General features: G+C 43.7%; 1 long non-coding RNA gene across 2 annotated transcripts in view; it reads right to left on the bottom strand.

Moving 5' to 3' along the window:
• Positions 1-15441, bottom strand: part of LOC128311816 (uncharacterized) — a 154624-nt gene that overhangs the window by 63663 nt on the left and 75520 nt on the right. Inside the window, exon 3 of one of the 2 annotated variants that reach the window (XR_008290442.1) lies at positions 14366-14433. The exons of the other annotated variant lie outside the window; for it this stretch is intronic. This is a non-coding gene — a long non-coding RNA (uncharacterized LOC128311816). The remainder of the gene's footprint in view (positions 1-14365; positions 14434-15441) is intronic. 2 annotated transcript variants of the gene reach the window in all.

Raw genomic sequence — 15441 nt, 5'->3', positions numbered from 1 at the left:
CACATTCTTAAAGTAATGCTAGTGATCATCTCTGTGGTACCAGGGCCGGCACAATTATCCTATTACTGTCCGATGGCTGCTCTTGATGAATGTGTCCCTGTGATGGCTCCATTTAACCTTACTCCAGGAAAAGGAAAATCTATCGAAAGGAACGTGAAACAGAATTCCATGAGCTCATGTCTAGTGGGGAAAGAAAAACGCATCTGAGGGTGATGGGAAGTGAATCATATTGTTTCTCGGCTCCAAGTGTAACCCTATCCTCCTGCCCTCCTCCAGGGGACCTCCACTCTGAGTCCCTGTGTGTGGGGACAGTCTGGCAGCAGGGAGTCAGCTCTGGCTGTGGGTCCTTGGGTGCGTTATTCTTTACATCAACAGTTGCTTATACACTCCCTCCCTATAAAACTGTTGCCAGTGGCTCGCCTAAACACTTTTAACACAATCGAAGGAAATAATATTAAAATAAAGGTTGCATACATATAAGAAGATCAGAGGAATGAGAGGAATACAAAAGGTAGGATTATAAAATGAAACTTGGAGGAAGGCAAGCTGTTTAATCTTCCTGAGCCTCACTAGTCACATCATGAAACAGAAAAAAAAGAGTGTCTTCTTTGCAAGATTGTTTGGGAGGACAAACGAATACTCCAAAAAAGAAAAAAAAATGAGCCAGAATGAGATTAGTGAACCAGTTGTCAGGAGACTCTGGTCTAGTCCAGTCCTGTGTCTGCACTGAGTGTTCCCTGAGGCTTCTCCCAGTGTGGGGAAGTCTCTAATTCTATGAAGGGGGGGACACCAGAGAGGAGATGGGGGAGCAGGAAAGCCAAGAGGAAGGGGTGAGGAGCATTGAATTACCTTATTTAAACTCAGCTTTAGAATATTTTTTATCAGGACTGTATGAGAGGCAGTCACTAATTTTGCAAATGTCATATAAGTATCTCTTCTGTGCCTGGTCCAGGAGTGAAACTTCCATGCCAACGTTTTAGTCCCTGCTCGGGCCGTGCCCAGTCAGGAGAGGTGGGAAGGGACCAGCCCAGATAACTGCAATGCACAGTTTCTTTAACCTAAAGAAAAATGTGTATAGAAAGATCTAGGGTAAGAGTGAGAGAGGGAGCCTAACCCTGGGATAAGGGACATTCTCGAGTCTGGCTCTGAGACGAAGATTTCCACTGGTAAAGCATCAAAGGAAGATGTTTCAGATGGAAGAGATCAGGTGGGCTGAGGTAGAAAGCTTTTGGGACTTATAAAAACAGTGGATATTTATTGAATTTTCATGGGCCAATCATTGATTTCCTTTTGTTGGCTAATAATACCTAAGTTTACCTTTGGGGAGTTCTCACTCCCCAACTCAGTGCATCTAGTTTGGGTAAAACAGATCCTACACCATTGAGCTCCAGAGGAAATATATGGTGCTAACCCAGCCAATTAGCATATTTTACCCCCTTGCCACAGTGTTTGGTTTAAGGATGAGCATGTGGACTCAAGTACATCCAGTTAGACTCACACTGAAACTTTTGTTGGATCTACTACACAAGAAAGCTTAGACTGGGAAGGAATGTTAGCTAGGAGTCACTGATGTATTGCCATGAAATGAATCACTCTCAGAAGGAAATCAAAGTAGTGCTTAAGGTGAATTCTCAACATAATGTGAGCACCTAGATCCAGCCACACCTGAAAGCATCCCTTTCTGGAATTTTTCATTTTATGAATTTAAAAAGATTCCCTTTTGGGGCACCTGGGTGGCTCAGTTAAGCGTCTGACTCTTGGTCTCAGCTCAGGTCATGATCTCAAGGTTCATGGGATCAAGCCCCACACTGGGATTATCTCTGTCCCTCTCTCTATGCCCCTTACCCACTGATGCTCTCTATGGCTATGACTGCCACTGTAACCATTGAGGGGTAAGCTTTCAGAACAAAACCCAAGCTATCAAGGATCAAGACAACTTAGCCTGGAAGGATAGGGCAATAGTGAGTCTGGGAGCAGGGTGGAAGAGTCTTTAGATAGAGATGCCAGTTTATTACAGTTAAAGAAAAATTTCTCTGCTAATGTGAGAGGAGCTGAGCTGGAACAGACACGGAAAAGCTTCTTCTATACAGGGGTCTCCCATCAGGTCCTCAGGCAGCTGCCCCTGGTGGGTCTGGAAGCAGCAGGTCTTTCTTATGGCCATGGAATGGTGTTCATGTACTTCAGCAAAGAGTGCAGACTTTGTAATCAGAGACACCTGGTCTCAAATACCACCACCAGCTTTTCAGTGCCACTTTTTGTTGACTCAGTGACCTTAACAAGTAAAGGCTCAAACTAGCTTAAGGCCATGTTAATGAGTAATTTCATCTTTCTGAGCCTCAGCTTCTTCCTCAGTAAATGTGACTGGTGACACCCAGCATCATCTCTCACTTGAACAACCTAATTGGTCTCAACGCATCCTCAACCATGCATCCAAATGATGTTTTTAAGGACAACTCAGATTGGGTCACTCACTCTCCTTAAAGCTTTTCCATGATTCTGATCATCATTAGGATGGTGATCCAAATTCATCAAATGGGCTTCAAGTAAGTCTCTGCATCATCCACAATTAAATCCTGCTTACCATCCTGACCTCCTAGATACTGTCCTCCTTGTTTCTCTGTTTCTTGGGAAAAAAATGTTAATAATAAAATTATAATGGTTAATGATAAATGTGATATAGCACATTAACAACATGAAGGATAAAGATCATGAGACCATCTCAATAGATTTAGAAAAAAGCATTTGACAAAACTAAATAAAAAAATATACAAACCCTCAACAAACTGGGTATAGAGGGCATACACCTCAAAATAATAAAGGCCACATATGGCAAGCCCATAGTTAACATCATACTCAAGGGTGAAAAGCTGAAAGCCTCTGTTCTAAGTTCAGGAACAAGACAAGGATGCCTACTTTTGCCATGTTTATTCAACATGGTACTGGAAATCCTAGCCAGAGATTTGGGCAAGAAAAAGAAACAAAAGGCATCCAAGTCAGAAAGGAAGAAGTAAAAGTGTCTTTATTTGCAGATGGCACGATACTGTATGTAGCAAATCCTAAAGACTCCACCAAAATGCTGTTAGAACTAATAAACAACTTCAGTAAAGTTGCAAGATACCAAATCAATATATAAAAACCAGTTCCATTGCTACATGCTAAAAACAAACTATCAGAAAGAGAAGTTAGGAAAATAATCCTATTTTTGTGAAGAAAGAGTATCTCTTGCACTGCTGGTGGGAATGCAAGCCAGTGCAGCTACTCTGGAAAACAGGATGGAGGTTCTTCAAAAAACTAAAAATAGAACTACCCTATGACCCAGTCATTGCACTACTAGGTATTTATCCAAGGGATACAGGTGTGCTATTTCGAAGGGACACATGCACCCCAATGTTTATAGCAACACTACTGACAATAGCCAAAGTATGGAAAGAGCCCAAATGTCCATTGATGATGAATGGATAAAGAATTCGTGGTGTGTGTGTGTGTGTGTGTGTGTGTGTGTGTGTATATATATATATATATATATACACACACACACACACACACACACACACACAATGGAGTATTACTCGGCAATTAAAAGGAATGAAATCTTGCCGTTGACAACTACGTCGATGGAGCTAGAGGGTATTATGCTAAGCAAAATTAGTCAGAAAAAGACAAATATCATATGACTTCCCTCATATCAGGACTTTAAGACACAAAACATATGAACACAAGGGGAAGGGAAGCAAAAATAATATAAAAACAGGGAGGGGACAAAACATAAGAGACTCTTAAATATGGAGAACAAACAGAGGGTTACTGGAGGCTTTGTGGGGGGGGGGTGGGCTAAATGGGTAAGGGGCATTAAGGAATCTACTCCTGAAATCATTGTTATACTATATGCTAACTAACTTGGATGTAAATTAAAAAAAATGAATAAATATTAAAAAAATTTAAAAAAGAAAAGAATCCTATCTATAATAGTATTAAAAAGAATAAAATGCTTAGGAATAAATTTAACCAAGGTGGTGAAAGATCTGCACACTGGAAACTATAAGACATTGATAAAAGAAATTGAAGAAGACATAAGAAATGTAAAGAAATTCCATGCTCATGGATTAGAAGAACAAATATTCTTAAAATGTCCATACTACCCAAAACAATCTACAGATTCAATGCAATCCCTATCAAAATTCCAAGGGCATTTTTCATAGAAATAGAAAAAACATTCCTAAAATTGGTATGGGACCACAAGGACCCCGAATAGCCAAAGCAATCTTGAGCAAGAACAAAGCTGGAGTCGTCACACTTTCTGATTTCAAACTATATTACAAAACTACAGTAATCAAAACAGTGTGGTAGCAGCATAAGAACAGACACACAGATCAGTGGAACAAAACAGAGAATCCAGAAATAATCCCAAGAATATACAGTCAATTAATCTATGACAACACTGGGGCAACTAAGTGGCTCAGTCGTTTAAGCATCAACTTCGGCTCAGGTCACGATCTCACAGTTCTTGAGTTTGAGCCCAACATCGGGTTCCCTGCTGTCAGTACAGAGCCTATTTCAGACATTCTGTCCCCCTCTCTCTCTGCCACGTGCTTTCTCTCTCTCTCTCTGAAATAAACATTAAAAAGATTTATGACAGCATGGAAAAACCCTGAAAGCATTATGTTAAGCAAAATAAGTCAGACAGAAAAAGACAGGGTATAATATCACTTTATATGGAATATAAAAAATTCAAACTCATAGAACCAGAGACTAGAATGGTGGCTACTAGGTCCTGGAGTGTGGGGAATATGGGGAGATGTTGGTCAGAGCACAACTTCCAGGTACCAAATGCATAAGTTCTGAGGATTTAATACACAGTGTGGTGAATATAGTCACTAATACCATATTATGTACCTGAAGTTTTCTAAGAGTGTAGACTTTAAATGTTCTCACCACAAAAAAAGAAATGGCAACTATGTGACATGATCGAGGTGTTAGCTAACCGAGGATGACAATTATTTTGCCATATATATCAAATTTATGTGTATATATATGTCAATTATATACAACATAATGTAATATAACTATAATTTATATACCACAATGTGATATTTAAATTATATCTAAATATAGTTAATAATAATAATAAAAACTAACATTTACTAAGCACATAAACATATGAAGCACTACTCTAAATGTTTTACTTGAAATAACTCATTTTATCGGTATTCTAATCCTATAAAGTAGGTTTTATTGTTAGCCACACTTCACAGATGGGAAAATTGAGTTGCAGAGAGGTTTAATAAGTTAGCCAATATCGAACAGCAAGGAATGGCTATAGCCAGGTTACAAACCTAGGAGTCAGCACCCGGAGCGCACATGTCCATCGCTATCCTATGCTACTTCTCTAAATGCATTCCCAGGCTTTTCCTCATTTTGTGACTGTGGTAGATGGAATAATGGTCCCCAACTATATTCACGTCCTAATTCCCAGAACCTGTGAATCTTAGCTTATTAGGCAAGAGGGACTTTGCAGAAGTGATTACATTCCTTAAGATGAGGAGGAGATGGCCCCGGATTATATGGGGGTAGGAGGGGGGAGTCGGGGATTTGATGTAATCATAAGTTTATGTCTGCAAAAAAGGGAAGCCAGGGAGGTCTGATGAGAGAAGGGGAAAAAGCAATTGTGAGCGCTGGGACAGGGGCTGGGGTAATGCAGCCACAAGCCAGGGAATGCTGGCTGCTACCAGAAGCTGAAAGAAGCAAGGAGAGACTCTTCCCTGGAGTCTCCAGAAGGAACCGGCCCCATCAGCACCCTGGCGTTAGCCCAGTGAAACTGATTTTGGACTGCTGACCTCCAGAATTTGTCAGAGACTACATCTGTGCTGTTTTAAGGCACCGAGTTTGCAATAATTTGTTACGGCAGCCATAGGAAACTCACACAGGGGCGTTAGAGCAGCCTGGCTCTTCTGGCACACATTTTGCCTTCCTTGACCCCCACTCATTCTTTGGCTCCTAGCTTCGATTTTACCTCCTCAAGGCAGGCTGCCTTCTCACCTCAGCCTTGGGTTCACCCAACATATCCTCACATAGCACCCCAGATTTCTCCTTAATACTCACTGCATTTACAATTGTTAATGTTGGTTGCTCACTCCACTGAGCCCAAGTGACAGGGTATAGTACGTGTCTGTCTTGTCCCCCACTGTGTCCTGAGAGTCCAGTGCAGGGGCTAGAATGCTATAGGTTCTCATGTTTGAGGATCTCTATTCTCATAGTTTCTAAGTATTTGTTGAAATGAATGCACACACACATAGTTGCTCAAGGGACTACTGGATGCTTTCAAAGCATCATGAATGCATAGAGCTTAGTACAGGGACTGGCATATAATAAATTCTTAGTAAGTAGAGTTGTATGTGAGATAGATCTAGGACTTATCTGTGTGTCGTTTGTACAAAATCACAGACACTAAAGTCCTTGATCTTAGGCAAGTCCCAGAAGTGCTCTGTGGTAGGTCCTTTTCCTCAACACTCTAAACATGGCTCCTTCTAACTGCGAATTCTGATAGTCACTCAGTCTTGATGGCCACACTGAGTGTTTTATAAAGGAAGGGATTAAGACAGTCCCAGGAGTACAATGGCACATGAAGGAGTCCCCAAATCTGCCTTCTGCTTCAAGTCTATGGCAAGCCCGTTGGGCCAATCCATAAGGTGGTGGAAATGGATAATTCCAGACCTTTTTTTAGCTTTGTAGTATGTGTGTGAGCCTCCAGCTGGACCAGGGACTGACTTTCCAGGCCCAGATGAATTCTCATTTCCCAGGGATCCTTCAGCTTGAGTTTGGTTCTCGCGCCAAGGCTCTGACAGCTTTATTAGCACCTATAATTCAATGTAAGCATCAATGTGTTGGGAAACACTTTGAGGCTATCTTTTAAAGTCAACTTAATTCCCTCTCAAATGCCTCTTTGTTTGCCAAAGTGCCAGCCAGAAGACTTCCAGGTAGGCAGGAGATGAGCTCCAGACAGGGGATCAGCGGGACGTGTCTGCTGGGCGCCCAAGTCACTTTGCTGGTAGCTGATGTCATTTCCAGTTAGCGGGCTCCTGGCAGAGGTGCCTGCAGATGCTCAGATGACATCACTGGGGACCAGCCTGTCACCAGGGGAGATAACAAATGGAGCCTAACCCTGAGTTCCTGCTGCCCCAGGAAGTCACAATTCATTTCTTGGCTTTGCTGTGGACCGAAAGAATAGACACCCTGTGTTCCCACCCTGGCCAAGCCCCAGTGAGCCAGTACACACCCTCCTGCTGGCTGTTTTGCGTGAACAAAATAGAGTGGGACAGGCTGAGCTCATCCAAAAGTGTTCGGTGACTCTGTAATAATAGAAACTGGACAAGCTTGATGTAGTAGACATCTGGTCATCTACTCAGTAGACATCCATTTACTCTTCCTCCTGAGCTAGTAGAACCCAATTTTTCTCACATACGCATCCTCCACGACAAAAAACTGCCCATCCCCATCCACAAGCAGTAGATCCTCATGGTGTAAGCCAATTATTTATCCATTAATCACTCGTTTATTCATTCGACAAACGGTACTGAACACCTGTTCTGTGTTGGACATAGTTCTAGGAACTGAGATAAAGTCTTGAGTTAGGCTTCAGCATGGGGTGAAATTCTACCCACTGAGATATGGCTGAAGGGGCCTCTGGGAAACGTGTCATCATTTCTAATGGGTAATAAAGGCCAGCCGGTTTGTGGAATGAATGAGCGGATGAATAAATGAGTGAATTTCCAAGTTCCCACTCATCTGTAACAGGCATCTGGAGTATTTAGGTGCACTGGAATTAGAATTAGGAGGCCTGGGTTCTACCCCTGGTTCTTTCATGAACTGATCATAACCCTGGGCAAGGGCATACCTTCTCTGAGTTTCAGTTTCCCCATCTGCATGCCAAGGATACTGAGCTAGATAGTCTCTGGAACCAGAAGTTCTGGGAGAAATGTTGGCTTTCCCCTACTTGATGTGTGACCTCCAGCACTTCAGAGCCCCTCTTGGTTACAGTTTCCTCATCTCCAAAATGAAGATTTATGGCCCCTTCCAACATTTCCATTAAGTCACAGCACAGTTGCCTGGTTACTTGTGTTGATGGAAATAGTGAAAAACCTCTAGGAAAGCAGTATTTATGAGGAAACCAACTCCTGAGTGCACATGCATGCGCACACGCACGCGCACACACACACACACACACACACAAAGCTGGGAGGGGGACCAATCTTCTCCCCTCAGAACAGCCATGTCCTCATTCCTTCTGGGTACTGAATCTTGTTGCAGTGGGCACTAGGATCTTGATGTCAATTGGTTGTACTGGTCAATTGGAGGCTCTTGGCCTCCACTGGCATTTCATCTCCAAGAGCTAAGAGCTACATTAAGAATCCCAGAGCTTGGTCCTGCTGGACCCTCCTCTGGTTCTTCTGCAGGGCCTGGGGATAAGCAAAAGATATTAGGACTTCAAAGCTCCTGGCCCAGGGTCTGGTAGGCAGTGAGTGTGCAAACTGTGTTATACCTCAGGTCCCATGCCCCACAGGCACCTCTTAAAGTGACCATTAATGACAGACTGTAAGGGAGTTTTAGATCTCATATTTTTAAGGTGCTAAAAAGTAGGGATTCCTGAGCTGTTTCATTCATTTCAAAGGTATAACAATAATGGATCATTTTTGAAAGTAAATTAAAAAGAAAATAAAAGACCTACCAGGAACATTCCTCTTACCATAGTTAATGCTGGCTAGCCCAACTAAAAGGTCTTTGGTCTGAAATTAAATCAATTCTGTCTTGTTAGTGTGATCTGATCAGTACTACATACAAAGGCAGATTAATAGAAAGTGAGCGACTAAGTATACTATGACTTAATCAGCACTTTATGTTTGAAGACTTGATCTTTCAACACTCAGACATAAGGATTACTGAAAGAGGTGCTCAGTATCAGAAAGGTTGGGAGCCAACAAGTAAAATGTTGAATGTTTTGACAGGGGTCTGCTGGTGACTATATCCCTCCCTTTGATGTCTGGCCCCTAAGAACCTCTGAGCTGTGTCGGAGTGTCCCCAAGGCACAGATCCAAGGGAGAAAGGGGAAGAGACACTGTGCTAACAGTGACTAATGTCATTTCCAGTTAACTGGCTCTTGGCAGATACGCTACAGATGTTCAAATGACCTCATTAGGGACTAGGATGTCAACAACAAGACAGATACAAATAGAGCCCTGCTTAAGATTCCTGCACATCCATGGCTTTGGAATCCCTTAACTCATTTCCCAAGCTTTCCAAAGAGTGGGAATTGCAGGCCATGATATCAGAAAGACCTTTAAGTGAGATGGCATCTATATGAGTTGAGTAGTCTGGCTTTGCTGCAATGACAAAGAATCCCCAAAGCTCTCCCTCACTCCCCACCCCATTTCACTTTGTGGGTTGTCTTCATCCTTTGCAATGTCACATGGGCTTTCCCCAGACAACATGGAAAGAGTAAGTACGGTCTCCAGACATGTCCAGGCTTCTATTTAACCAGCCTTTGACCCCAAAGGAAAGAGAGAGCTTGCATCTCTCAGTCACCATATATAAAATCCTAAGGAAGGACTCTGGCCCAGGTTGAATCAGGTACTCATTTATTGTAATATGCATGGCTAGGCCTGGATTCATACATCTGCCTCCCTTCCTAGACTGTGAGCTTGAAAATGAGTCCCACTCTGCTTCCTGTCTGCAGCCTCTCCCAGCCGGGGGCCGCCCTGTAAGGGACACTCAGTAAACATCGGTGGAGTGGTGGAGTCGTATGCATTAGCAAACCCAAGTTTTTTCTGGCAAATCCACTCGGCACAAACCAGGAAGACAAGAACTAAATGCAGGGAAGACTGGTAACAAGTGTGATTCATAAACTGACTAGTCAACTGATCAAAATGTTGTCACATTCAACAGCAGCAGCAGCAATTCTGAGAGAGCCCTGGACATATTTCATCAAATAAACTCCTTCCGGAACTAATAAGAAAAAAAAATTCCTTGCACAGTGGTTTACAAAGCATTTTTACATTATTTTACTTCAACACAATCCAAAGAATAATCGTCAGAATCTTCCAGGTGCCCGGCACGGTGCTCAGTGGTGGGTGAGCTACAGCAGTGGAAGCAGACGTCGTGCTTGTCCTCAGAGAACTCTCAGTGAAGGACTAAAGAGAGACAGTAAATAACTGAACAGAGAATAAAAGCCTATGTACTCATACAGAACATTTGCTATGTGTCAGGCACTGGGCTACGTGCCTGACGCATATTAAGTCAATTAATCCTTACAATAGTCCTTTGAGAGAGATACTATTCTTAGCCTTGGAAGTTGGGTGACTTATCCAGGGTCACCAGCCAGCAAGCCCCAGAGCCAGAAATCAAACCCACAGAGCTTGGCTCCCAGGTCTGTGCTGTTAGCCATAGTGCTATACCATCAGCCAACAATAGTGCCGTGAGTTCAGATGGAAAGTAGACGGGTTAAGGAAGGCTCTAGCATGTCATCCAGTCAGGAGGTCTGGAAAGACCTTCTTCATGAAGCCTGAAGGATGAGCTCATGTTATGGTCACAATGACAAGACACTGAGAGCGCCTTCGGGCAGCAACCCTTTTACATTGACGGAAAAGTCCAGGCTGGGTGAGCCTGGGTGACTTGTCCCAGCTCACACAGCAAGAAGTGATGATTCCGATCTTAGAACCAGGCCTGCTGATTCTTAGAACCCAGTGTCCTTCCCACCAGTCTCAGCCCAAAGGCTGGAGCGGTGGCTGCTATAAGCTGCGTTCACAAGCCTCCAGGAAAGTCCACTTATAACACCCCTTGGCATTCTCCAAATTGCCTTAGCATAAATAACCAACAGGTTGATGGGCGCACATCTTATAAAGCACATCCTATAAGGAACTTAGAAGCAAATTATTTTTCTGGTAATTGCATTAAAGGAATGTTTTTGTTTATTTAACTTAGAAGTTAAAACAGAATGACCTTGTCTTGAAGATTGTGAAATAACAATCAGGTTATTTGCTTGTTTACATTTAAAATTAAAGAACATTCATTCATAAAAGCAAATGCAAAATAAGGCGGATGGGGTTTACAATACTGGCTACCTATTGAGAGCCTTTAGAGAGGTGGGTCATCATTCATTCAGCTATAATGATTAACAGTTCAAAATCCACTCTCGGCTGTTACCCATATCTGGGGAAGAATAGAAGATTTGGGTGGCTTTTTGTTTTTGTTTTGTTCGTTTTTTTGTTTTTGTTTTTCTGTTGTTTTGCTTTTTGTTTTTCTGAAAATAAAAAGCCACATCCTTCTTTCCAGGGAATGCAGTTGAATGAGGGGTTTTTCCACAGAGCTGGGAAAAAGCCAGGATATTCTGGAGTCAAGGTCAAGGTCCCCTGCCCCTCCCACTCACTGCAATCCTTGCAGAGGAGGGTGAGATGAGAGCTCAGCTGGAAGGGAAGAAGGGGCTGACTCTACCTGGAAGCACACCTGAAGGGTACAGTGTAGGTGGGGTGGGGTTGCAAGAGCAGGATAACAAAGTAATACTATGAACAACTGATGATTAACCTTGCTGGAGGACTTACTATGGCCAGACAGGAGTCTATGCGCTTCATGCCGTTAGCTCATCTAAGCAGGCTGAAACAATTGGTATCCTTGGTTTTCGGGAAAGGAAACAGACACAGGGGTTCCCTTGCTCAAGAGCATATTTTTAGAAAGCAGAGGAGCCAGAATTCAAGTGGGGTGACTCCAACATCAGTGCCCTTTGCCGGGGTGATGCCACAGCAACAGGGTCATCCTGGAATCACCAACGCTGTTGATTGAGGTTTTGAGACCCTCTCGAGGCCATCCAGAGAGCACCACTTTTATGAGCTCTGCTGGCCCTGAACTTGACACCCTCCAGTCAGTTTTGGTTTATAGCCACCTTCTTGCAAACTGTCAGCTTAATGTGGGCCCCAGAGCTCCCTTCCCTGGGGAGCCGGAGTGGGGTGGGGAGGGGAAAGAAAGAGACAGGGACAGACAGACAGAGAGACTAGTTAATCACTTTTGAAGAAGTCAAACAGCATTATAACCAGCCTCTCACCCGAGAGATGAAAAAGCTAGTGTTAGGGCATCTTGGCACCAGAAAGGAAGATTGAGATTTTCCTGAATCATTTCTCATCTTTTATTTAGGCTTCACACTTTTCCTGGGGCCTCTGGGCAGCCTTCCAGAACCCATCCCCAGACTGCCTCTGAGTTTTGGAGGTAAGCGATCTGTCCCTCCCAGGCTGGGGAAGGGGCGGGCTGAGGCTGGGACAGACCGTGCTTGGCTCGGCCCCCTGACATTGTACACGCTAATGCAATGTGAAGTAGCACGTCTAAATAGCCTGTCCAACTTTTTTGATGTTCTTGAACCCACAGATGGGATTCATTTCCACACTGTTCGCAAAACGTAAACGATACAAGGACATTAAAGAGCATTAAACTACTTGATGACATTTTGGTCACATTAATGAAAAGTGGCGTTTTTTAAACTACCAGAAAGAAAGAGAAAGAGGGTGGGGGCAGAAAGGGGAGGGATGAAGAAGCAGAGAGACAAAACAGGGAAGGGGGAGGAGGAATAGGAGAGAGATTGGTATCCATTTCAAGTGTAGGAGAAATACTGGCAGTCCCAATTGGGACTTCATTGCGTAGGACACAGGAAGCAGACATCTTTGGTGACTAGACAGATCTACAGAACATTCTGACGCCTATATAGGAAGCTGGACAGAGATACTACTACATTAATGTCCACTTCCAGACTGACTAGTTTGGCCAACATACTACTGAGGCACAAGAGAAGGCAGGAGGAATGTCAAACTCACCTCCTCTAGGCAGCCTTCCCTGAGTGTCTCCCCAGGGTAGATTAGGTGTCTATTCTCTGGACACCTGAAGACTCTAAACTTATCCTTGTCACAGCCCACCTCACCTTGTCATTTAATCATTGATTAACTTGCTGGAAACTCCCCCTGACTATGGGCTCTTTGAGGGCATAAAACAAGTATTGGGAGCACAGGTTTGAAGGGACAAATTTGCCCGGGCTCAAATTCCAGTTAGCCCATGCATTCATTTTATGACCTGGAGAGAGTAAATTAATTTCTCTGGGCCTCAGCTATGCCATCTGTAAATTGGGGTGAGAAGAAAACCTAGCTCAGAGAGTTGCAGTGATGCCTGGATGAGGTCACAAGTAGAAAATACCCAGCACCATGCCTGGTACACATATACTCAACACATGTTGCAGATTAGCATCAACTTCATGCTCAGCACCCCAAGTACTTGGCACAGAGAAGGCACTCAGTAAATACTGTTAAAAAAAAATGAGTCTCAACAGACTGAAAGAGAAGAAAAAAATAGCCTATCAAAGGGACTAAGGAATCAGACCTGGAGCCACAGAAACTAAAAATGGGTGGCAGTGGCATTTTATAACTAACTTATCAAGTCCTAGACACCTTGTTTTAAAATAAAAACTTCTAGCACTGTATTATCTCTTGTGAATGCTGGGGAAGATGTCCTGCTCCTTCCTCTGACCAACGGATCCAACGGTAGCTGGTAGCCGGTAGCCGGTGAATGGGGGAAGCGGCCCCCTCCCCTCCAACAGCCTCTGCGCCCCCTCCCCTCCCCCTCAGCCTTGGCAGGGCTTTCTCCTTCCAGCCCTGGTGGTTACATTAATTGCTAATGACAATGGCAACCTTCACTCTGTGTGGTTTCCTGCCCAGATTCTGGATCCCTTACAAGGCTCCCTTTTCTTTTTTTCCCAGATAGGAAATGCAACCCGAGACGTGTGAAGAAAAAAACAGTGTGCGTATTGTCATAGCCTCCACTCCTCGCTGCGCTCCCAGGCCGGCCGCGTGTGCTCTGGGGTGTCTGCCCCGCCACAGGGAAGAATAAACCCAGACTCAAATCATAGGAAATTCATCAAGTGTGCTTCTCATAGCTCTGTCTTTCAAGGTCTGTTTCCCTGCCATATGATCTCTATAAACCAAATCACTGTTAGCCAGGGCACAGGACCAGAGGCGCCGGAGGCTCATGGATAATGAATGCCAAATGCATGTGACAATAGACTGATCAGGGAGCCGAATGGAAGTTTCTGAGTCGTGCTTTTATATATATACACATACATACATACTTATGTGTACTCTGTGCCCGCACACACACGCGTGTGCACACGCACAAGTAAGCACTACAGCTCCACAGAGGCCAACCGTGATCCTTGGTGCCAGACTCGGCTTAACTCAGTTCTCTATAACTCTGTTAAATTATCAAGACAAAGAAGGATAAAATGAAACAGAAACAAAATCAGATCCCAGTTTAGCAGGGGCATACTCGCTGTAGAAGAGTCACAGACCTGACTTCGAAATTCAGAATGCCTTTCACTCAGGGGCGAGCATAGGACTCCACGCAGAGGGGCCTCACCTGAAAAATGAAAAAAAACAAGAACTCATCTGGGCACCAAGGGTAACTGGGAGGAACCACCCTCAACTGAATGGATTATTGTGCGATCTCTCGCAGCAATCGTTTGACTCTGGGGTCTGAACGACCCCTTCACTCCATAAGCAGGTTGCCAGTGTGACAAGGTAAGAGATGAGAACACAGGACAGAAACTAGCAGGCCACCAGCTAAAGGCAAAAAGGTAATTAATGTTATAGCCTTTTAGATTCTAGAAAATACTGCACTTAAAACTGCAAGTCAACTGAGCGGCTGTCGGCAACCGATAAATGCTTCCATATTCACAGGCATCAGCAATCTTCCCTCACAAAAAAAGTAATAATACATACATATTAATGGATCACATTTTGTCCTTTGGGGAGCATAATTTTTAAAAGGGCCAAGGCAGCAATAATAGTTCCTTTAAAAATTCTAAATGCTGTAATTGTTTTCTCTGAATTATGGTGCTAGGATTTAATTAGTGATGAATGTTCGGTATGGGGTTTGGACATTTTTGATGAATTCAGCCAAACAGAAAAGTAGTCTTGTCCTCACGGCTCCCTCCTCGTCCCCCCCCCCCTTTCCTTCCCTAGGACCCTGAAATGTGCCTGTGCCTGAGAACACGTCCACGTAGGAATTTTCTTTTCTGCAGTTTGGCCATAGTTAAGAAGGAGATTGTTTTAACCGCAGTTCAACGAGGAACATGAAACGTGGTCAGTGAGGTCATGCAATTCAGCACAAGTTTTGAGGTTTTCCAGTTATAAGGAGGAAAAAATAATAAAATGCAAATGGTAGGAATTTCTTCTTGGCTGTGTTCTTATCACTAGAAAGAAGTTGCCCCGGTCTTGGGCCCTCAGTCTTGGGCTTCAAGGGCTTATGGACAACAGGGCTGAAGGTGTGAGGGGGAGGAGGGAGGAAGAGGAAAGAGCTTTCTTCATTCATTCAACGAATAACCAGTAAGCAAAGCAGAGTCTGGGTGCAGACTCTGAGCTGGGC

This window comes from Acinonyx jubatus, chromosome D1 (assembly GCF_027475565.1).
Source record: "Acinonyx jubatus isolate Ajub_Pintada_27869175 chromosome D1, VMU_Ajub_asm_v1.0, whole genome shotgun sequence".
Classification (NCBI taxonomy): domain Eukaryota; kingdom Metazoa; phylum Chordata; class Mammalia; order Carnivora; family Felidae; genus Acinonyx; species Acinonyx jubatus.
Note: the sequence above shows the minus strand (reverse complement) of the source record. Positions and strands in the feature narration are given on the sequence as shown.